At 41.3% G+C, this 23,814-nt stretch overlaps 1 protein-coding gene and 1 long non-coding RNA gene across 5 annotated transcripts in view; one reads left to right on the top strand and one right to left on the bottom strand.

Moving 5' to 3' along the window:
* The window catches only part of SLC16A12 (solute carrier family 16 member 12), a 34,651-nt gene extending 13,756 nt beyond the window's left edge, over window positions 1-20,895 (bottom strand). Inside the window, exons 1-2 of one of the 3 annotated variants that reach the window (XM_030488267.2) lie at window positions 20,836-20,895; window positions 7,103-7,255 (exon numbers count right to left, since the gene is read on the bottom strand). The gene's annotated coding sequence lies outside the window, so the exon portion shown is untranslated. Of the gene's footprint in view, window positions 1-7,102; window positions 7,256-18,778; window positions 18,876-20,835 lie in introns of those variants that run through there. The other 2 variants (XM_030488265.1, XM_030488266.2) reach the window with 2 other exon arrangements.
* On the top strand, window positions 20,174-23,488 carry LOC115608841. 2 transcript variants are annotated; one of them, XR_003991669.1, is made up of 3 exons: window positions 20,174-20,377; window positions 21,951-22,146; window positions 23,241-23,488. It is a non-coding gene; the product is annotated as an uncharacterized LOC115608841 (long non-coding RNA). The 2 variants fall into 2 exon arrangements; XR_003991668.1 differs by lacking the exon at window positions 20,174-20,377 and having other exon boundaries at window positions 20,995-22,146.
* Window positions 23,489-23,814: the final 326 nt, after the last annotated feature.

Below are 23,814 nucleotides of genomic sequence, written 5' to 3' on the forward strand. Positions count from 1 at the left end.
CAAAGCAATGCCCATGACAAGCATTAGAACATGTACTAATGCTGTCTTTATTATTCTCTCTCCCTCCTTGTCATAAACATCTGTTTCATTGTAAGTTAAATTGCATTATAAAGCCTTTCAAGGTCTGTGTAATTCTCTGTGTTCATATGGAGTCTAGCACAATAAGGATCTTCTCTGCAGCATGAAGTGCTATTACAATATAACCTGCACTAATGAACTAGAAGAGAGCTCAGGTATGATAAAAAGAAAATCTCTAATGACCTGCTTTGCTTGTCATTTCTGTGGCTCTTTGGAGAGATACACAGTGCTCTGCTCTGCCTGATAATGTAAATGCTTTACTCTTGGTATAAAGAATAGGTCACATCTCATATGGAACAGCTGATACAGCTCTGGTTTGGATTATGTAGCAATGATCATAGCAGCTCACAAAGATCAAACACGAATTCACAGCTGGGGTTACAAGAGGTTTTGTAAGCAGCCACCAAACCTGGCATAGCGGCTCTTACGTGAGTTTAAAGGGTCCCAGCTGGATGCAGTCATTACAAGTTCATTCCTACAGCTGATTGGAAAAACCACACAAAGCAAATGAGATCCAAATGAGTTTACAATTTCAAACCTCATCTTTGAAGTATTCAATCGTTAGGACTTAAATACATAAAAAATTGATGAAAGCTCATTGAAAGAATGGAGACCAGGACAGTTTGCCTTTTCTGACACAACTTTTTAATAAACAGCAAAAAATGCCACTGCAGCTGACAGAGCTTTCTGAGCAGCCATTGCAGGTACCCACATGACCCGGGGGACATCCCTGGCCCCTTCACAAGCCTTGTGATGTTTTGCTTGAAGTATAAAGTCCATTTTTTGACCTTACCCATTTGCTTCAGGACAAATATACAGCAGTGCCAGTGTGTACCCAAACACTCTTTCTCTCCCTTCTGTGGTTAGAAACAAACTCCCTGACACAAACACAGACAAACTGAGGAAAAAAGGAACAACAGACTGGCTAATGCAATAAAAGAAGAAGGCACATGCTGTGTAGGCAAGTATAGCACTATTCACAAAATCTGTGAGGGAGGCTGAAAATGCTTACATTCAAGTTAGTTAGAGGATGCCAGGCATGTGATACAGAAGATACATCCATGAACTTGCCATTTGGCACACACATTCTGTATTTGCTTTCCAGCATTTGCCGCTGATTTGTGAGAAGACCATATATCTCATGTGTTGATTCCACTCACATGACAAACAATTTTATGGGGTTTATGTTACATTTTGAGTCAGCTGACATGACCTAAAATGACTTAGTTTTTATTTTTAACTAATAGGATCAATTATATATCCCTTTCTGCATAGCTCCAAGCAACAACTGTCTAATTAGATATGTGCGAATATTGGATCAACAAGTTATCTGATAGCTAAGGCAGCGATCATATGATTCTTCATGTTGGATCAGTGAATGTCCAGATTATCAAGCAGTACAATTTGATGCAAACCACCACCATATCCCTGTCTACTTAGATGGAAAATAAAATTCAACACTTTTGTGGCTGCCTGCATCTGGCCTAGCCACAAAAAAGCTGATATCCAGTCCAGCATGAAGCCAGAGTGGCTCAAATAGGTTATACCCTGATTTGGCAAGGAAGTCTTGCATTATATTATCCTGCCAAATTCACTTGAACAAGTAGAGCAAGTACCAGTGCCCTGCATCATGTGGCCACCACATTTTGCATCTAACACTAAGGGCCTCAAAGGTGGATTCAGTGTATTACTGCAAGTTTAATATCTTATATTCAAATGCCTGAATGATTGAATAGCCCATAAGAATCCAGGACAGCCATCTGAATTAACAGGCCACTGAAAAAGTTCAAATTATTTTGCTGAAGGTTTCCCAGCAACTGCTAGTAAAGCAGTTAGGTGGAGTTTGCATAAGCAGATGATATATAAGAGGGATCCTGAGCAATTCAGACATATATCTGCAGCACTTTTGTGGAGTCCTGGCAAGGCAGGGCTTTTTATTTTGGATCTAAGCAGTAGCTTTCACTGCCCCTTCTGAAGAGATGAAGATTTCATTTTAAATTCTGATTATTATGGGTGGAGGAGGAAGTTCTGAGAATGCCAGAAGGGCTAACAATAACTCTTCAATAAGCAGAAATATACACAAAATTTTTCAGAGGAGTCAACAATCTCCACATACAGAGCCCTAACTAACTTTAATGCACAAACAGCAATAGCTTTCCCAGGCAAGCTTGAAGATTGGGTCTGAGACCCTAATTCACATTTAACTGTATGTTAATGTACTTGGGAAATATTTGATGACATACCAGGCTAAGCAAACATAGATTAGGTATTTGGTTACATGATTACTTACTGTTATTTTCTCAGAACCTTGCCTGCCAACATACACATGAACAGGAAATGTTTAATGAGGTTACAAGTAACCGAAAACAACCATATTATAAGAAATGTCCAACCAACATAGAAATAGGCCACCCAGCCTCCCCTTTGTAGGATCAATGCAAACCTCATCTTGACTTCACACTCACTTCAAGGAGTACTGTGCCTGTCATAGTCACTGAACTGATAGGCAAGTTAAATAATTACCTTTCTTGTTGCTGCACACATCTAATAAACACTTATTATATCAGTCTGGCAGTTTTATTGTGAGGTTAGAAAACTTGATTTACTTAAACCCTGATGCTGCTTTCTAATTAAGCACATAATGGACAGCACAGATTGTAGACTCTGCAAATGAAGTCAAAGAGACAGAAAGCACATAATTTGAGCAACAGTGCCCTCCCCTTCCCAACCCTACCTTGGTTTGCTCTCATGTTGTATCTTTTTCTTAACCTTTCAGGTGCAGGATAAGACTCCAACTGCACATCTGTTCCACCTTTAGCACTGTAAGGTCTGACGCCCACTGGCAGCACTAGTTGTTATTATAACACACGTCAGATGCGCATGTAAGTTCCTGCTGCTTGAGATGACTAAAGGAAAGCAGGGTTAAAAGAAAAGCTCATGAAAGAGCTCGTGCACTTTGCAACCTTTGCTAGGTAATTTTTACTCAAGCATTAAGTAAATGTGCTTTGCCATGAGTTTAAAGAAGATGTAAGTGGGGTGAAGGTGGCGACAAATTCTGCTGATTCCCAAGAAAGCCTTAGTTACCCAGCATGCCCTGACAGCTCACTAAAGAGTGACTCTGTTCCCCAGGTTAATACATTAGGTTTAATTTGGCAGGATAAATAACCTAACAGTTACTCCTGCAGCTGTTTTTGAGAACCCTGGAAAGAAAAAAAATGCATCTCCCTTACTCAGTCTGCTCAGCCAGCAGAAAGGAGTGGGTGAGGTTACTAAAAAGGCACTATTATAACCTTGCACCTCATCACAAGGTCCCTTTTGCCGGAGAAAGGAGCACAGAAATCCATGGCAGCCTAGCAACTGGCCAGCACAGTGACAAGAGCCACTGACCTTTTAGAATATGGCATGCAGCCAGCAAAGCACTCGCTGCACCCCTCCACCTGCCCCTCCTTCCACTGTAAAGATTTTCTTCTTTAAACAAATTGATTCAATAATGATATCGCAACAATGTGAAGATGCAAAACATTTGTGTGATGAAGGACAGAGGAACAGCAGGTACAGTCATGCTGGCTTGCCTGGAAGGGTGCTTTTGTCCTGCCTTGTTCAGCTGCTCCATTTACAACATTGATGTACCTGGGCAGCTTGAGATATGTCACCTCACTTGCCAAACAGTCTGGATGCTCCGTTTGTAGAAGGATAAGGCTTCAGATAGAAGGCGAGACAATTGAACGGCTTGCCCAGAGAAGCTGTGGATGCCCCGTTCCTGAAAGTGTTCAAGGTCAGGTTGGACAGGGCTTTGAGCAACCTGGTCTAGTGGAAGGCGTCCCTACCCATGGCAGGGGAGTTGGAACTGGTTGGTCTTTAAGGTCACTTCCAGCCCAGACCACTCTATGATTCCATGATAGAAGAACCGGCACAAGGTCACGTTTGTATCACAGCTGCCTCACGGCAGGAGCACTCATCCGCTAGACCATACTGGGACTCTCACCCTGCTACTTTCTGCTTCTTTGCGCTATCCTGGCTACACAAAATTAAAATGGCTGCGTGTTAAGATGCCTTTGTAATTTCTTTCAGAACTGCAAGGAAGTATTGTGTGCAGTTTATCCCAAAGGAGCTGGCCTAAATATGTATACCAGCATAAACAAGCACAGAATCCAGTACTTGGTTTTACTTTTTTGATAACACAGAGATGCACACGAGAAAAGAATGACAAGGCTTGCCAAGAATTTTTTTTCAGTGTAAGATACACACATAAACTGTACATACCATCTGCTACCTTCACAGAGGTGCTGGGTTGGGCGAGGTCTGAGAAATCTGTGACAGTCTCTATGTCCAGAATGCCAGAACGCACTCTCAAGGATGGGTTCATTCACACCAATGAATTTAAACTCTCTTTTTCTTGTGAACAACAACATACACAGCTTTCACATTCATTTTGAGAGCATCTGTGTATATGAATTTTACAAAGAACAAGTCTAAAGCAGCGTAAGCTTTGCTGGAGAAAATTCATTGCTGCTTAGAGTGGAAGGTAATGGAATTGCATATATTTAGTACATTTACCCTATGCACCCAACTCTTGTGCAGTTTTAATATTTTCCTGTATTTACCCTATTCTCGTAGCTCTAAGGACGATTCTTTCTTACTTTTCTTGTTCTTAAGATTGTACCAAACATATTTGTAGGCATTTGCTACAGTCATGTTAACCTCTTGCTTTGTGTTCCCTTCTCTCTGAGTGCTGCATCTTCAATAAAGAAAAAACAACTATGAATACAGAAGGAACACAAAGAATGACTACCAGAGGATAGAAGAGAAAGAGAGAAGGAAAAAATATAAAGTATTGTATGTACTATATGATAGTGGATCTTAAGATGTGTGTAAGATTAAATATTTTACAGGTTTTGAAAGAGTTAATTTATTTTGCATGCCTTGAAGGATCAAGGATAACCATATCTGACCACTGACTGCTGTCCTCCCCAGAGTCTTACTCGCCCCTTAACTCATTCCCTACAGGCCATCAAATGCAGTAAAGCACATTTAAATGGGGCACAGTACTTGATACGAGCACAGAAGATGCCGACAGCTGCAGAAGCTTCTATCAACCGGATTATTAGGAAATGGCACTTTTTCAGCCTCCTTTTGCTTCACCCTGCTCCCACCACACCAATTGCATACCATCTAGGCACTGCAGTCAGCAGTCTGGCGAGACTGCTAAACTCCAAGTTGTTCTTAAATACACAGAAACTAGACTCTAATTCTGTACAGCTCTTGTGATTCAAAGGCTATTTCTAATCTATTTTCTTCAATAAAGAGCTGTCTCATTCTGCAAACTGGATTAGCTATTTAACTGAAAAATAACATCTTGGTTTGATTTCAGCAGAGGCTATTTATCAAGAATTGTATGATTATGACTTTGACTTGCTTAAAAACAACCAAAGAGATCCTTTCCGATCCTATGTTCCTAAATAAAAATAACTCTATTGAGCATCTTAAGGCTGCTACTCTGTATTCTCAGCTCTCTTTGCTTAAAGGTGTCTGTGTCCAGCCTCTAGATAAAACCAAAGCTTTTCTAAGAAGACTGGCAGATTGATCAACTCAAATTTCCCTTGTGCAAGCCAATAACCTTGAGGATTATGTGTACCTATATAAGAAGGGTACACATTCAGCTTCTCAGACCTTCACAAATTCAGTACCTCTCCAACACTGTTACAAATGGCTAACAACAACAACCACTTACCTGGAAGTCCATTCAGGAAATTGTACCAGAACCAAAGTAAAAAAAAAATAAAAATTAAAAAATCTACAGCAAACACCCCCCCCCCGCCCCGTGACTTTTAATTGCTGTCACAGCACTAACACAAGAATCATATTACAACAGATTGTAATAACTTTTTCCGTTTTTTAATCTATAATATACCTGCATAAATCTGGATGGCTTACTCAGCAAAACATTAACCTCTTTTATACTTTTAGTGAGGGATTTACCCTGCGATACCAAATAAGAGTAACATTAATAACCTATTTGTGTTCCTGTATATTTGGGGACTTCTAATCAGAGAGTGGGTGTCACAGTGCTAGGCATCATATAAATATCTAATAAAACTTGCCTGCCAACCAAAATGTATCAAGATAGAGAAGATGAATCATATGAGAACCCAGCTTATTGACTCCCTTCACTATGCTGAGCAGAAAACGTTCATTTGCTTGAAATTGTTCAGAAAATAAATTGTTTATTTCTTCTAAATTGAAAGAAGAAATTGTTCATTTGTGTGTATGATGGAGGGAGGTGGCTGCTGAAGAGGACAAACTGAACAGAGCATAGATGTGGGAAGAGGAGAAGCAGCGTGGAAACCATGTGATGTTAAATAGCTGGTAGAAAAAGGAGCTGCCAGAGAGGGGCATAGGTGAGTGGAGTGGCACAAAAGAGGGGCAGGAGTTGAGGAAACTCCTTTTTATTCAAGAGAAAAAATACTCAGAGAAGAAACATTTAAAAGGTGGTAAAAAGTAAAGGTCATAGAACAGCACAACATCCATTTGTCGCTCCACTACCAAGAAGTGCGTTGCTGGGAAAGGAAGAGCAGTGATGGCCTCCCATAACGATCCCTTTGCAACGCTGGCTCCTTAATTTGTCAAATTTGACAGAAACTGCTAAAGCAAATGGCATAGATAGAGCCCCAGCAGAAATACTCACTGTTTGCTGAGTTGATAGCACTGAGATGAGAAATGTAATGTGACCTTCCTTTTTCTCTGGAAACAACTGTATGGGGCTAGCAGAAAACCATTGGCCTGACAGAAGGACTCTACAAGTTATAATGGAAACTTTTTGACCCTTTAACATAGTTTCTGGCTAGGTTAGTCCTTAAATAACCCAGGTTAACTATAGCAGGAAAAAAAAAAAAAAAAGGAATAATTTTATAGGAAAACCCCTTCACACAGAAAGCTTGACATTAGCCTACCTAACCCCACCTGGAAACATGAATTTTTGATGGACATTGTGAAAGGTTTTTAAACTAGCAAATGCAGTGCTCACCATTTTACTTTTCACTGTGATGAAAACAACAGAGGGCTCAACTGCTTTCCTTGAGTACACAACAATGACCAAAAATCCCAGCTGAGCCCGTCAGTGTGCACAGCCTTGGCAAGGTTATGGTCCAGCATGTTCCATCAAACACTTATTTTCTCCCTGAAAGGAGAACACTAAGTATTACCTAACTGACAGCCAATAGCCATGCTGCCGCAGGTGGGGAAATGGTACCATCACTGTCTCCATTTTAACATGTTTCTTCCCCCTTCCTGCAACTAAGTGAGAATAGCCAAAAATTGTTACAAAAAGTATCAAGAAACCTTCTGTGGAGGAAAGGATCAGCCTCTGCTGTCCAATAACTGCAATTATACACAAGACTTCTAAAACGATGTTTGGCAATTTTTGGTGTCAAGAGGTTGCTGATGACATATCAGTGTATACTGAGAGCATAAGATAGTGTCACAATTGTCTTATGTTTATTGTTTTTCTAATACCTCTACATTTTTAAATATTTCTATATTTTCCTAATATTTCTAATATTTATTTCTAATAATTATTTTTAACACATGATAGCATAATTATACACATAATTATTTTTAACACACTGTACGCAACAGTTGTGGAAGGGGTTTTTTGTTTGTTTACAGAGATACCTGTATGTTTATTGGCACATTACATTTATCTTACTTTTAAGATACATGATATATCATTAATGTTGACTAAACAATTTGGCAAGCAATTCTCATTTATGGCTAATCTTAAGTATGTTATAGTCCAATCATTTTCTGAATCATCAGGCATTTATTAATATCCCATTATATCCTTAAAGAAATGTTAACATGCAACCATAATCGTTTGAAAAAGCTGAAAGAGGATTTTGTTTAAAGTGCTCTTCAGCCAACACTTTTCCTACATCTGGTATATTAATTTCTCTATCTTCAAGAAAATCTTGCCCTGGGAAAGAATACCACTGCAAAGCTGCTGTGGAACATGTGGGAACAGGACATTTTTTTCTTAGACCATTATGCAGTCAGCCTGTGGTAATCACTACTCTTCCCTTCCTTCACAGATTCTGCACCTCGGATTCTTCTTTGGTGATAAGGATCTGAAAATCAACCTCGCATAGGTTAGTTGGAGATGACCTGGCAAAGGAGATACCAAGCAAATGTTCTTCTGATCCCTCCAGAGAAAATTAGGAAGTTATCGGGCACCCCAGGAGTGCTCAGGCATCAACAGTGCAGCTGTGCCTAGATAAAACTGAGGGGCTGAAGACTATGGAGACACATCTTCCTGCATACACCTGGAAGCGCCAAAGGCCATCCAAAAGCTGTGGTTGCTGCCAGCTTTTATATCTTGTCTCTGATAAGAAATCAATGCAGATGGACACCAGTTCCAGCATGCATCCCCGGTGTGGGTCACAGCCTGGGAAAGTGCTGCCAACCGTTCTATGGTGTCCTGGGAGAGCTGCCACCCAGCGCCCAGACACTCCTCTGCAGAGGGGAAGCCAAGCAAGCAGGAGGCAGGACCACGGGAAACTGATATGCCCTCACCTAGAAATCTCAGTGCTGTACTTACAGAAAGCATATAATTGTACTTCGAACTCTTTCATAGTTGTCATCTTTCAGCCCTTCTGTTTATGGAAAAGCCTTATTCAAGTTATACAAAACTAATTTGGTTTATAATGTCGTTTAGGTTCCTGTCCGGGTTTTAGTAAAATAAGGAACTGCATTTAAACAAAGAGATCTTTTTCCCCTGTTCTTGAAGTGTCCAGAGCCTGAATAGCAGAGCAATGAAGAACATTGTCAGGCTTTTAACAATTCACATGGAAAAATCCTTTTCACTATATTTTTTCAAGATGTGAATCTTAGGGAAAGAAGATTACTACTTTAGAAATAAATCATGTTACAGAACAAGCTATCCAGGCGATTGCTTCTATTTATCAGATGTTCTAGGGCTGCTGTTACTGTCAATTCATCATCTGCTCTTTCAATATGCAAGATTTGTTTGCAAAGACTGATCAGGCATGAAAAGGCAAGGCAGGTTATTTCCTTTTGTTCACACAAGCTTATGTTCTGAAACAAAGCTATTAGGACACTTAATGCCATACGTGCTCTTCTAATGGACAATTTGCACCATATGATAGCAAACTGTCACTGTGACCATTATTTTTCTTGGGAGGTTTTCAGCTGAAAGCTTGAACTCTAAAATTTAGATAACCCTACCATAATATCAAAGCCACTATTAATTTTTCTTTTAATAATGGTACTATATAATCATTGTATATACAAGGGTACACTAATATAATCTCCAGCAGGAATGGAAGAAAAATCTCTAAATACTGGGGAGTCAACAGTTTAAGACAAAAAAAGACATCTGCTGTTTGCTGAAATAGGCTTCCAACAGCAAGTACTAATGAATGTTGCTTTACAGGGTTAGGTATTTCTGAGAAGTCATTGCACAGATCACATTTACTCCATTAAAAAAAAAAAAAAAAAAAAAGAAAAAAGCATACTATAATACACTGTATATGTTTTATATGTATTATGTATAAATAATATAGTCGTAGTCACATATTAATGAATACATCTCAGTACAAGAAGGCTTATATGTGTGTCACTGCACACAAACTTGAGAAAATAACAACAGGGAAGCTACTAAGCTTCCCTGGAAAGAAACATCAAATACTAAAATGAAAGAGCAGGAAATAGATGGAGGCCAAGAGGAAAGACTCTTTGCATGCCACAAAAAACACAATAAATCTCTGACCAGGGAAAATGTATTTGACAGCATGCATATTGTGAAAACATGCATCTACTCACAAGTAAGTTTATCTTGGTGAAATCACACACTGAACGTTCACAACCAACCAACACGTCTTGAGCAGATCAGCACATTCTTCATGCTCGGTCTTCCATTCAGCCTCACCAAGCCATCCATATTTCAACTAGATCCTTGCTTAACAGCTTAGTTTAGCTTTAAGGGAATCTTTAAAGCTTCAAGAAAAGTGCCTCAAGTTCCCTCTGCTGAGTGAACACTGGTGCAGCTGCTTGATTACATCATTTGTAGGAATGATCCATGCTACTTAAAGGTGTACTTCTGCTAATTAGTACTGCAGCCCAGAAATACAGTTTCTCAGTTTTTTGTTAAAGAACAGTTCTCTCCATAGAGAGAAATGGTGAGTGAAACATGAAAAAAATCTGCCTTCCTATTAAGTATGTTTTACCTTTGGTCTCCAGATTTCTAGCTCTTTTAATTCTTTAAAAGTTAATTTCCATTTTCTCTGATGTTCCCATACAACTTCTCAGCTTATATCCTCTCTCTTGGCTCCATAGACAGGGAGAACTGTCAGCAAGCTGAATATTAAAGCAAGTGTTCAAACAGTAAGTAAGTGTTCACATTTAAGGAGTGGAGGTGTAGTTGTAGAGAATGCTTGAAAAAATAGCTGGCCACAAGCAGCATGGGATTAGTTTAACTTGTAAAAAGCTCAAGACCGAAGACTCTGCAGCCAAGGACCCAACAGTGCCTCTGGCAGGAAAATTAACCTGTAAGTAAGGAGGACAGAAATTCTACAGGAGACAGTTTGAGTTACATTAGGAGTAATAAGACAGTACATAGAAAAACAGGAAACCACTTTCCCGAGATTCTATCATGCTTGTCTTTTGTCTTCAACAGCTACACTGAAAAGGCAGATAGATATAAAAGACAGAGGAAAAGAGACTATATGTAGCATCAAGACAAGATGTTAGGGAGTCATCTCCCTCATTAAATGGTAGACAGCAATGATAAGAGAGCCCATAAAAGGTGACATTTTAAAGGACTTGAAAAGAGAAAAAAAGAGAGAGACTGATGCTATCTAAGAAAAACAACCCAGAAATCTATGTCATAAAAGAATTTATAAAACTGTTCCAGCTCTTCTTCCTATTAAACCCAGTCCCAAATACAGCAGCTGAGAGTAGAAGAGCATTTACAACCACAGAAACAGCCCAGCCTGCCAAATCTCCTGTAAAACATCCAAACCCTCCTATCAGCAAACTCTCAAATGGAAACACTTCAGAAGCAATCTGTACAGGCTCTGCTGCTTCATGTGATCCTACAGACCAACTGCAGGCCATTTATCACAGCGTCTTGGACCACTGCATTAGAAAGTTTATAACAACAAACACCTGGCTAAGAAATTCAGGAAAAGACTGTAGCAGTAAGTATAGCTTTCAACCTGGTACCATGCTCCCAAAGGAGTTATGAGAAAGTTAAAAAAAAACAAAGAGTAGTCCTGGCTCCTCTCTCTCAGCTTCCTTACTGCCATTACTGGTTAAGGAGCCATTGTGAAGAAATGCATTTGCCACCTGTTCAGATTGGACAGTCATACAAGTATCATTTGGTGAAAGACTCACCACATGTCAACTCAGGAAACAAAGAATGAGAGACTTAAAAGGAGGACTCAACAGTCATCCTTTTATCCTGTTATTCCAGCCAATTGTCCCATAACTAGATCCCATTATCAATAATCCTTTTAGTGGGATCAGTTTCACTTTAAACAGCTTATTACGCGGATGACAAAAGAAGCTAAAACAACTCAAGAAGGACCAGAATAACAAAAATTATGCCTAAACCCAATGTTTATATCTTGATGCACAGAGGATGATATTCCTTAAAATCTTTTCTAGATGAAATAGTCTTTCTGTGAAAGAGAACAGATCCCTTTTTTTTTAAAGAACATCTTCTATTTACAATGGAAATTCACCCTAAGGAATAAACTATGTCTACTATGATAGTATTTAAATTTTATCTTCTGAATCAGCTGAAAGAATAACCTGGAGTGTCCTAAACAACAGTTGTTACAGGGAACTGCTGGTTCACCCACAAGCTCATCAAGACCATAACAAAATGATAATCTTTTTTGCAGTCTTATTGATCTCACAATAAAACTGATAAATAAAAATTAAAGTCAAATCAAATTAATATCTATTTCTCAGCTAAGAGGTCTCTCGCTGAGCTAAGTTTCCATTTCCAGTTAAGTAACACCTGTGCATGTTGGCAGCCTGAAAAACACCTGAAAGATCTTGCCAGCAATGTCTGCCTGTGAACCTTCCTGAATACAGCTCTGTTCAACGCTCTAAATCCTGCACCGTTTTTCTTCTTGAGCAGGCATTTCACATTAGGGCAGGTTGCATTTGATACATTTTAAATTACTACAGACTTCCAAATTCACCTGAAGGAAAAGAAAAAAAAATCCCAACTTTTAATCAGTCCTCAAGTGCAACTAATTTCCTTTTCCTCCTTCACAGCCAACCTAAGACACACTCCACTTGTTTCACGCATTATCCTGCCTGTCACCATCTTCACATCCTCTGGTGTTTTTTTCCCCACCCTGTTCTTATTTAGTGTTTCTGCGCCAGCTGCATAGTCCTTCCCTGACAGGAGGCATTGATACACTGAGAACACCATTTACATGCCTGCTATATTCTCCAGGAGCAATAAAACTAACTTTTGTAATTTTCAATGGCTTTGTCCAAGGAGTAGCTTCACATACCAGGTTTTCACAACTGTCTCCCAAGATTTAATTTCTCATTTGGATAAAAGTGAAAGAGTAAAGTTTTCTGCTAAAGGAGTCCTGCAAAATATCTCACCAACATGCCTGAGATGTCCACGCAAGAGCTCTTACTTGAAGTATTTTGTTATCCTGTACTTTCTGGCAAGCAAGCAGAACTTGGAAACTTTTGACAAATGCTATTTTACCATCAGCCATGTGTGGGTTTTTTCTATGTAGCATGCACCATAAGCAAAAGGCAGAATTATATCATGTGGGTTGTAACTCCACAGAGATTACTCTCCACTCCATGAACTTCATTAAGAAAAAATAAGCTGTGTAAGATAACTTACTCTTTTCAACTTGCTACTCCATCAAACTAAATTTAATTGACACTGATAGAATAAACTCTGTCCACAAACAAGAAGGAGATGAAACATTGGCTCACACTGCCTTGCTCTACTGCCCTGCATATTCTGCATCTGGATCCCTAAGCAAACCAAGATGGTAATTGTTCAAAGGCTGGGATCTGTGCTGTACACCAATGAGCTAAAGAACAGGGTGTAGAAATGACAGTATTTGCTTCTATGGGAAGCCAGTTCTGGCTGGGATGCACAGAGATGTCTCTGCTACAAAGCTTTTCTTTTCTTTTTCCCCAATTTGAATTGCAGCCACATGTCATTCTCCAAAACTGAAAATGAAATTTGACCAATTTAATTATTCTCCAATTACATCCTGATTTGACCACTGAAATTTTCACATATTTAGGGTGGAAGCCAGGTCCCTCAATACATAATGACACAAATTGCTTATTTTTGCTAAGAGCTTGAGGGCCCTTTGTGATCAGCTGTGCTTTTGCATTTGATACATTTTTCATCTAATGCCAATTTCTCTGCTGTCATCAAGTTATATTTTATAGCAGCTGCATTTCCCAAATTAAATATTTGGGCCACTTCAATACAAAATATCAGCTGCACAGAGAAATAGTCTGAACTGTTTGAGATAAGGAAACAGAAAATATTAAACAGAAAATATTAATTCTATACTTAATAATGAAAAACTTTTGTACAAAAAGTCCCAGATCCTACTGGAATACAGCACTGATATCACTCAAGTGGAGAAACTACCCGGACTTCGTGGTAACTCAGTCCCTTCACAAGGGGAAGTGCTTTCCCCTCAGCTGGATCTCCATGCTCTGCTGATTTCTATTCCCATATTCTCTCTGGCCACACAAAGACTTTTTTCAGCCCCTTCAAAAAAGGCACTTTTGCTGGCTACTGCTCGTATCATGCTATAGCTGTCCCGAGGACCATCCAGACTAATTAAATGAACTCCATTACAGAAATTTAGCAAAAGAGAGAAAAAGGGACTCAACAGGCAGAGAGCACTTTATGGAGAAGCTTCCCAAATGCCTATTGCTTTTAGCCAAAACAAGTATTATTGGTTTGTTAGATTAAGCAGGTTAGTGTAACTTTCAAGCTTTTATGGAAGAAAGTAGTTTAAGGGGATATTGGCATGAAAGCAGGGTGGCCAACAGATACAGTCAACAGGGAGAGAACTCTCCAGGAACATTTTACAGCACAGGACACGATCATAGTGAGAAGAGGTGGGCAGTGGTTCATTATCCAAACGGATGTGAGCTCATCTGGAAGGCTGCAATGCTTAAAAAAAGAATGTGAACTACCAGAAATGTGTGTGTGGGGGGTGTTTCTCTAAAAACATGAAAAGCTGCTTCTAATGAGAAGTGTAGCAATATCAGCACATTCAAATCGATTCCTTAAACGCTATCTCAGAACATTAGGTTACAAACACAAAAGTTAGCCCATAGGATGAAAAAGGCAGCCCCTATGCTCCCACTAAGTTCAGTGTTGCAACGTGTTTTAAAACCACCTGTGAGTATTTATTGAACAGTGATGCTGAGCAGTGCCTGTGTAGGCAAGGCTGAGTGTGGTGCCCCTGGCCCAGGAAATTTCAACCTCAACAGGTGAGAGACTGAGTGCAGCATTTCAGTGACAAAGGTGAAGCCGGCACATGCCTTGAAAGTGGAGCCATTCTGGTTTTAACTTTTCTTATTTCAGCTCTTCCTTTCCCTGTTCTTTTAGTGACTTTTATGGGGAAATAAAGGTGATGAACTTGAAGGGCTGATTGTAGGCACCATTGAAGGAAATGAACAAATACAAAGCCAAGAAATTACCAACCCAAATAACCTGGTACCTTGGGAAAAGCGTATGAGTAATGCACAGGATTTCATGTGGGATCACATAGTCCATCGCAGTGTCAGCAAATGAAGACAGAGCAGAGAAGGACCACAGAGAAACAGTGCACAAGTCTTGTACTACTGGCTTCCAAACTGTGCACCAACCAGCTCCAAACACTCCTCTGTAGAAAAAATTTGATGTTGTCAAACATGACAACTTGATGAGGTAAGTCCTAAAATGGGCAGGAGGAGAATGTATTTGCTTAGGTCAATGGACCAAATTAACAAGTTTTGTATGGTCTTCAAGAAGCTCCCAAAGCCAACAAAGTGTAAGGTGTGTGTACAATAAACACTCTAAGACATGACTTACTAAATTCTGTAACAGTGCCAAAAACACTGTGGCCAGCAGGAAACTATTTGAATCAGGAGGGACACATTAAGAAACTCAACAGCACCACAGACTGAGAAACTCCTAGACAGGCAGGGGAAAGATTCCACTTCCCACACTTCCATTTCACATCTGGGAAATGTGAACCATCACATCCACATTGGGAGAAATCCAGAAGTGCAGGAAGGAAGGAAACTTTGATTTTAAATTAAAAAAAAAGAAAAAAGTGAAAGCCAGGAGACTGTTTCCATTGCGAACAAAGGGAGAGAAAGTGGTCAGCACTGTCCTGCTGAGGACTGAGGATGAGGAGTTAAATTCCCAACTTCAAAATTCCTTTTAGGTCCTATTCAGAAAAGGGGATGCAGGAGTTTGGTGATTGTTAGCTAAAATTTTGTACTCAAAACCTGCCTCTAGGATCTTCTGCAAAGGCTGGGAAACACCTTTCATTTTTTAAATATCTGAAGACAGTGTTTTGTTCTTCTATTGGTCTCCTGTCTGGAACTTTACAACCAAGAACTGAAATTTCTGTTACCATCTTTTCATTTGCACTCTTACCTAATGCTTAAAAAGAATTCAAGAGAGGCTTCCAAACATGAGGTACACTGTTATCCCAGAAAAAATAGAATATAAATGGTGTGTGTAGGCAAGAACACTGGCAAACTGAGACAGTTGAGGAATCCCAGAGGTCTGGTCACATCTCTTGGAAAGCTATGGCTAACATTTTGATGGTATCACCAAGTGTCAAGAACAGAGGAGACATTTTTCTTGACAGGCACAGGCCAGTTCTCACCTAGAAGAAGGAAAATTTACAATTCCCAGTCCCTCCCAGATTGCACAAGAAAGAACAGGGTGACAAATTAGTTCTCCATAAATAACCTAACAGTCAGTTAAAAGAACAATAATGTACACTGTAACTAAATACCCACATATGGCCTAGGGCTGCACATTACCATTATTTCTGGACACTGTTATGACAACCCTGTGGCAGCAACTAATGTACTTACCATTCAAAAAGCATTCAAGGACAATATTTCCCAGAAACTGAATAGATTTTCATGACAACCAGAACAGTTAAAGAAAATAATATTTTCTAGAAAAAGAAACCCGGTTTCTCTCAGATGTATTGTTTTTACATTAATTTTAACTCTATTCACTTAAATATTATTACCCAACTTACACTTTGCACCAACTTGCAAACCTGTTTTCTGGTGTATTCAAGTGTGGTGATACATCCACAACATAGACCAGAAATACAGTGAGTATAAAAAAGACAGTTACTTAACACCCTGAGACAACATTCACACCAAAGCCCAGAAGATCATCTTACAATTAAAACACCAGAAAAGGGGGGGGAGGGGGGAAAAGAGATCAACAATCCATCTGTGAAAGCAGATAACATTGTCTAAAAGCAAACACCAGAGACCACTTCATTTACTGCCTTCTCCGTTCATTATCCCATCAAATGAGACAAGCAGAAACCAATAAATATGACACATTAAAAAAACAACAACAAAAAGCGCTGCTTCATTTAAGCCCCAAGTTAAAAGAGCAGAAGGATCCTGTTTTATGGATAACCTGCAATTGTCCAACACCAAACTGCAGCTGAGAAACAACTATTCAATGGCTGTTTTATTGTATGTAACTGATAGAGTTTTATTAACAAAGACTAAACACAACCCAGCTCACTAATAAAATGCATTGCCTCATTCCTTCAAGCCAGTTCCATAATTCCTAACTGCTGCAGGCTCTGGGGAAGAAAGCTGCCACAAATGGCTGGCTAATCTCACCACTGAATAAGTTATCTTGCCACCAAAGTGATAATCTGCTGCCTCAGGGACCTGCACAGCTTAAAATGCTGCTGAGACAGAAGTGATGGATTTTGCCTTTACAGTGAAAGGAAAGATACTGTACGTGCCTCCTGGCTATACCCTGATCAGTACTACCATGGTGTCTATGTCCTCATTCAAGCAGGAGGGCACACAGCACCTCCCTGCCCTCCGGTACCAAAACCAGAGGATGTTTCTTCCAAAAGCAGCAGGATGAGGGACCTTAACTCCAAAGATTTTGTACTCAGAAGGTCATAGCTTGCCCTGCATGTAGTTATCTCCAGCATCCTACAAGCCTAAGAGAGACAATGAGACAATCCAGAAAAAGACTCTCTCCATCTGGGTATTTTCATCCAGAGCAGCTGAATTCGTATATAATCCTACTGGCAACAGCTCTTCCACTTACCACATCATAACAAGTACAGCTAACAGAGAAGAAAACAAAACTATCTTTGCAGTTCAGTGAGCTGAAAAGAAAACACCTTTATTTCCAGTGAAGAAAAATTGAGTGTTTAGCCTGAATGCGTTTGGGTTTAGGTTTAAAGAATTGCACCTTTCCAAATTTCTCCATACCACAGGTGAGGAGTCCACCTCCTGCAGGCAAGCTGTAGTTTGCAGTTTTACTGCTCACAGACACAACAATATATGTCAATTAATACAGGCAACAATATAGCTCATGAAAGGATATATTTGGCTCTCAAAGGTTGTTTCCTGTTTGAAAGGATGGATAAAATGAATTTTTTTTTTTTTTTTAATCTGCTTGACACTCTAAGAAAATAATCCAGACTGCAGTTGTAGTGACCCTCCACAGGACAAACAATAACGGTAATATTGTTCTTAATTCTAATACAGTTTATTCTTTTAGGTTAAAAGAAAAAAGTCTGTCATTATTCTCTGTTGAAAAAAGACTGTAATGGCAAGTAATTACTCCTTCAAGTTCTGTGAACAAGAAAGGGTACCATTATTCTCTAAATATGCAGACATGCTACACATAAATTGAAGTGCTGTAGGTGTTTTCTTACTGGCTACAATAGGATCATGACAGAGACAGAAGGTGTCTGAAGTAAGAACGAGAACAAGGCCTAAAGCAAGACACAAAACGTCAATGCTTTCCAGACCAAAAGAAGTGATAGAGATTATAGAAAGTAAACACTCCACTGATTTTTCAGTCTCACTGTACCAATTCAAACAGTGCTACATGCCTGATCACTTCTGCCACTCAGAATTTAACAGCAGGTCTACACTACATTCAAAAATATATGTAACATTATGTGTACATGTAAAAGAGTAAATTGCAGGCAGGTGACAATTATGTTCTCTAGGATTAGACACACCCCCTTAGAGGTGGTTTAATCTTCCCTTGTAGAATTTTAGGCATCCATCTATCCAGCTGAATGTAATCTGATTAATAAAACTCATGCTTACAATGCCTAAGTCTACTTTCAAGAAAAATGGTCTTTTGAAATGCTCATACTGCAAGAGAGAATGGTACAGGAAATGCATCCTGAAGTTACACAAACACATAGCTATACATCACAAACCCAAAATCGTTAGGTGAAAACTCAGAATTACAACAGAAATACATAATCAGTTCTCTCTGTATGCAGCTGACTACGTTAAGGTATCTGAACATTCATCTACGTTTTTAAAGGAACAGCCATAACCATGTCATCTGCTGCTGACCACAGTTTGATAAGCAATTACTTCTTTCAGCAGCAGCGATGCCAGCAGAAGCAGCCCTTACCTCCTGCTCCCTGCCACACATTCCCTCCTCCCAGGCCACCTTCTCAGCCCTGGCACAGCAGCCACACGGTCAGGCAGATCAGAGTTAAAAGTAATCAATAACCAAAGAAGAAAAGGCGCTTTTGAACCCGCGGCAGTTCCCCGATGCAGTTCCCCACCAGCCCCACAAATGGTTGTACTAGTACAGCTCAGAGAGTGGCAGGGGGCTGCTTACGCAAGCACGGTTCTCTAAGGAAACACATGCCAAATTTCTCCCTCAGGAGGCAATTGTGTTTGCACCAAAACATCTGAAAAATCTTCCCCCCTGTGTCCAGTCCGTAGGATCTTGGCCTGGGAATACAGATCCGGAAGGGATCCCTGGGGGTCTCCTAGTCCCCATCCTCCCTGTCATGGGCAAGAACCAACCCAGCAAATCCAATCAGTCAGGAGATCTACTGCAGCGAGGCACTTGCTAGGTAAACAAAATACAGCTTGAAGCTGAAGTGAATGTGCAAGCTGGGGGAAAAGAAGGTCCCTGAGGTTCCCCCTTTTACACATCAGTTAGGTCAATTCTGATAAAGCTTTGTAAAATGAAGTTGCACACTGTGCTAGATTGTCCTTCACTGTCACTTTCCAACTTGAGTTTAAGGCAAAAGTTAATGATTGAATTTTAAAGACATTAAGGTGGAAACCCCTAAGGGAAGCCGTGAGAACCGTTCCATTAAAGTTCAGCTTCTGTTACATTGTTGCAAAAGATAGAAAAGTAAACATTAAATACAATGTAACTGAAAAAAAGAAAACAAAAACCACATTATCAGTTACATATGTCTAAAAAAAAAAAATGTGAAAAGACAGTAACTGCTAATGATTTGAGGTGAGTAATAGTACAGCTCTAACTGAGGCGTATTAGAACCACTCTGAGCAAAATGCAACCCTGTTTCACTTCATTAAGTTTCATGTTATCCTCTAATTTCCCAGCACTAACGGAAACGTTTCCTCTTTGCCACTGCAGGAGAGGACTTACAACAACACAGGGACTCGGCTACCCCAACCAGCTTGTTAATTTAATGAAATCGATTCAGTCAAAAGGATACCGCACAAACCCAAATTCATCCCAAATACCTATTTAACGACTTACCCCTAGAGACATTAAACAGAACAAGTCAAGAAATGAGTGGCAAGTTATCAGAAAGTTTAAAATAAGGATATTACTCATTGCACCTTTTGGCATATTTTTTTTTTTCACTGAACAGTTTCCTGACCTTGCTCAGCCTGTCTGTGAACAGAGAATTTCCTGTAAGACATATGCCTACAATACCACCTGGCTTAAGTATACTATTGCACATCAGGTTAAGTCCTGCAAAGGGTCCTGGAAATGAATTGTTAAATTCAGATCAGGGAATCACCGCAATTAGCCGCTTTCACAGCTAGCTCTGTCTGCAGAGCACCACGGACCAGCTCTCCCAGCCCATCACTCAGCAGTCTGCACCTCAGTCTTCAGCGCAATTTTGGGAGCCACTTTCACTTGCGTGTGAGTCCAGGTGGGCCCGTACACAGATGGAGGCGGCACACACAGCAGAGCCTCGCTCTGCACCTCCGGCAGCCGCCGGGCTCTGAACAGGTATATATTTCTGCTTATGCAACAGAGAACGAGGTAATCAAGTTTTCCTCATACCATTTAGGAACTTGGAACGCTGTTTATTCTTTCACTGACTAGCATTCTACCTAACCATCAGCTTATATATCTGTATGCACATATATACCGTTTCTTAATGTAGTGGTGGGGGTTACGTTTATTTTTATTTATTTATTAACGCTTCTGCTCCACGGTTTGTTCTACGCTTTATGGTGCCGCCCGGGCACCAAAGCTACCCAGCCGAACCCCCTCCGGGCCGCTGCGCACAGCCGCCAGAGAGCACCGCGCTGCCCGCTTCGTTCCGCTCCGCGCCCCGGCCTCGCACCGCCCGCGGCCCCCAGCGATGCCCACACTGTTGGACCCCCCCCAGCCCCAGCGCTCCCCCCGCGGGCTCACCCCCTCCGTCCCCGCAACTCCGGGGCCGAGCCCCGCGCAGCCCCTACCTGCAGGCGGCGGCCCCCGGCCCGCCCGGAGCCCCCGCGGCGGCGGGACGGGAGGAGCGCGGCCCCCCGGGGCGGTGGCTGCCGCGGGCGCTGGGCGGGGGCCGGAGCAGCGCCCCGCCCCGAGCAGGGGTTCACCCGGCGGAGCCCCCAGCCTGCGGCGGGGACGCAGCTCGCGTTCATCGTCGCCCGGCCCGCCCTCGCTGCCCGGGTCCTGCCCCCGCTGCCTCCCTGGTGGGCTCGGCGGGGCGCTTCCGCTCACCGTGGCTCCGGCTCCGTCAGGTTGTCAGCAAAGGGACCAGGCACCTTCACCAACATGGAAAGGGCGTCCTAACAGTGCCACAGGTACTTTCATCGCATTAAGAGGGTTCCCCCCACCCCGCCCCCATGAAGGCAAAGCCTGTACTGGGATTTCTGGATCAGTGCTCTCAGGCATTTCAGAAGGTATTTTAAAACTGTTTGCAACCCAGGCAAAACTGAAGAGTGAGAATAACACCAAAACTAGTGCACACGGCTGGCCCTCTTGTCACCACACACCAGCCCTGCGTGCCCTATACACCATTAGGAGTCGTGCTGCCATCGCTTGCTGGCCTTTAAATTTTCAACCTCAATTCAAAACCCCAGAGCAGGGGAAGGACTCACACAGATTTCAGCAGGCTTTGGACCCTAGACTCTTGGAACAAGTTTCAAATTCCAGCAGCCTTTTGTTTATCCAAGGAAGATAAACCAAGTGGCCTGCTGAATACTGCATGAGTTTTCAGACAAGATCTGGAAAACAGCAGGTCTTTGCTCAGAAGGGACATTAAACATCCTGTGACACTTTCCATGAGAACAAATGAAAAAATCAGATCTTTTCTTATCCTTCCCAAACACTGTCGCCAGGCAAGAGCTGCTTGGTTCCTGTCTTTCACCCAGGACCTTGGTGCCTGTCAGTGCTGTTGTAAAGAGCAAGTGCAAAGCTCCTGGGAGCACAAAAGGAGAGGGTGGCAGAGAGGTGTTTGTGATACTGCTCTTCCAGGCTAAGTTCAAAACCTTTCAGTGTAAGGATGTATACACAATTTTGGTAAGCATGGCAGCTTCAGGGTGGATTATTAATTGGAAAAGACTTTCCTTACCAGGTGACAGAGCTACTCGATACAGGACAATGGCATGAGCAGCTGTGAAAGACTGGCCTGAAGTGCTTCCCCTTCCTTCTGCACACTCTGGGGTGAAGCTGCACACTGGGGAGCCCAAATCAGCTGCATACATCTTCCCCAGAGCAAGCACTCCCCTTCCTGCAGTGTGGCAGCTCACAGCAGCTGTAGAGAAAACGGGGTAGGTTTTCCCACCAACTATGTAGGTAACAAAAACTTGTTCATGAACGAGAAAAAACTACAGCTCTTTCCACAGAATCATAGATTTGTTTGCGTTGGAAGGGACCTTAAAGATCATCCAGTTCCAAACCCCCTCCCACTGGAAGGGACACCTTCCACTAGACCAGGTTGCTCAAAGCCCCATCCAACCTGGCCTTGAACACTGCCAGGGATGGGGCAGCCACAGCTTCTCTGGGCAACCTGTGCCAGTGTCTCACTGCCCTCATAGTAAAGAATTTCTTCCTAATACTTTCTTGCTGAGGTTTTCTTTTTTTTTTTTTTTTTTTCCCTTTTTTACAGTTCTGTTATAATTTAGAAAGATCTTTAACCTTAGCTGGATTAAACTGCTTCACGTTGAAACATTTTCCTTGCCAAAACACACTGCTAACGCAATTGCAAGAGGCTTTATTTGTACTGTGTAGTGCTGCAAGGTTAACAGACAGCTCTGAATAAGACGGCCTGTGCATTAAGCTACCACTCAAGAGACTGGGGATCTCAGCGTGGCAGCAAACTTCCCCCCTGTAAGTCTGGTTGGCAGTGTCTGTATGACAACTCCTATCACCAGTGGGAACCACAGTGGTTATCTATGTTGGCTGCTGGCATTTTGGTGCCACGTAATGCTTTCTTTGTGGTGTGGAAAGGATATTGCCAGAGCACCACAGATTCGTATTGTGCATTGTACATACCAGCAATATACAGAGAGGCAGTAGCACTGCTCATGTGCTGTTGATCTGGCCATTGGCACCACAATAGCTTTAAAATACTTTTGTGCTATTTGATTTTTATATAAAATCATTTTAAGTACTGAAGCATCACAAAGTAGGTATCACCAAAACAATATGCATGACTTCATTTGGCTCTAACAATAAAATAAATACAAGGGTTTGGTTTACATTTATGGCAGGCTTCCTCTTGTCACTGCTAGAACAGATTTTTCTAGTGCAAATTTCAACTGCTGCTACCAGATAAATGATGGCTGCACCGCTCCATCTAGCAGTTTGACAAGCAACACATTATTACTTACCTGTAATGACCTAATGACCTTAATCTCTCCAGGACTGCAGGACTATGCATGCTGCTCCTCTAGAACTGCTATAACCAAGATATGACAGGAATACATCCCCTCACCTGGAGTGCCTGACCAGGCAAAGACAACACAGCCATCAAGGGGACTGTTTTGGATTGGTCCCGACAGAATCAAGAATAATACCTTTACACTCTCTTGCACTTTCCAAACCACAAAAATAATCAGGAACTGTAACACTGTAGAATTTAAGAGGTAAAATAAAGGCTTTGACAGTTTGGAGGATGATTAGGTGCTGTGACACATGAATAGCCTTCCTATGCATATACGCATGTTCTTGAAATGAACCTTTACTTACAAATACCTGTAGTAAAGTGAAAATCCCATTACTCTCCTTCCTCTGCCCTCTTCTCTCCCTCGCTGTTACAGCCAACCAGCTTCACAGGGATATGCTGTAATGGCATGCTCAGAGTATCATTTTCCCATTTGGTCACTGCCATGTGGATCTACAACCTCTGGCATCCTATAGCCAAGGGGACACCCTGACATCTCTGGAAATTCAGCCAAAGACATCACAGACTGGAGAAACTGTAGTCCCTATGGTTC

This window comes from Strigops habroptila, chromosome 5, assembly GCF_004027225.2.
Source record: "Strigops habroptila isolate Jane chromosome 5, bStrHab1.2.pri, whole genome shotgun sequence".
Lineage (NCBI taxonomy): Eukaryota > Metazoa > Chordata > Aves > Psittaciformes > Psittacidae > Strigops > Strigops habroptila.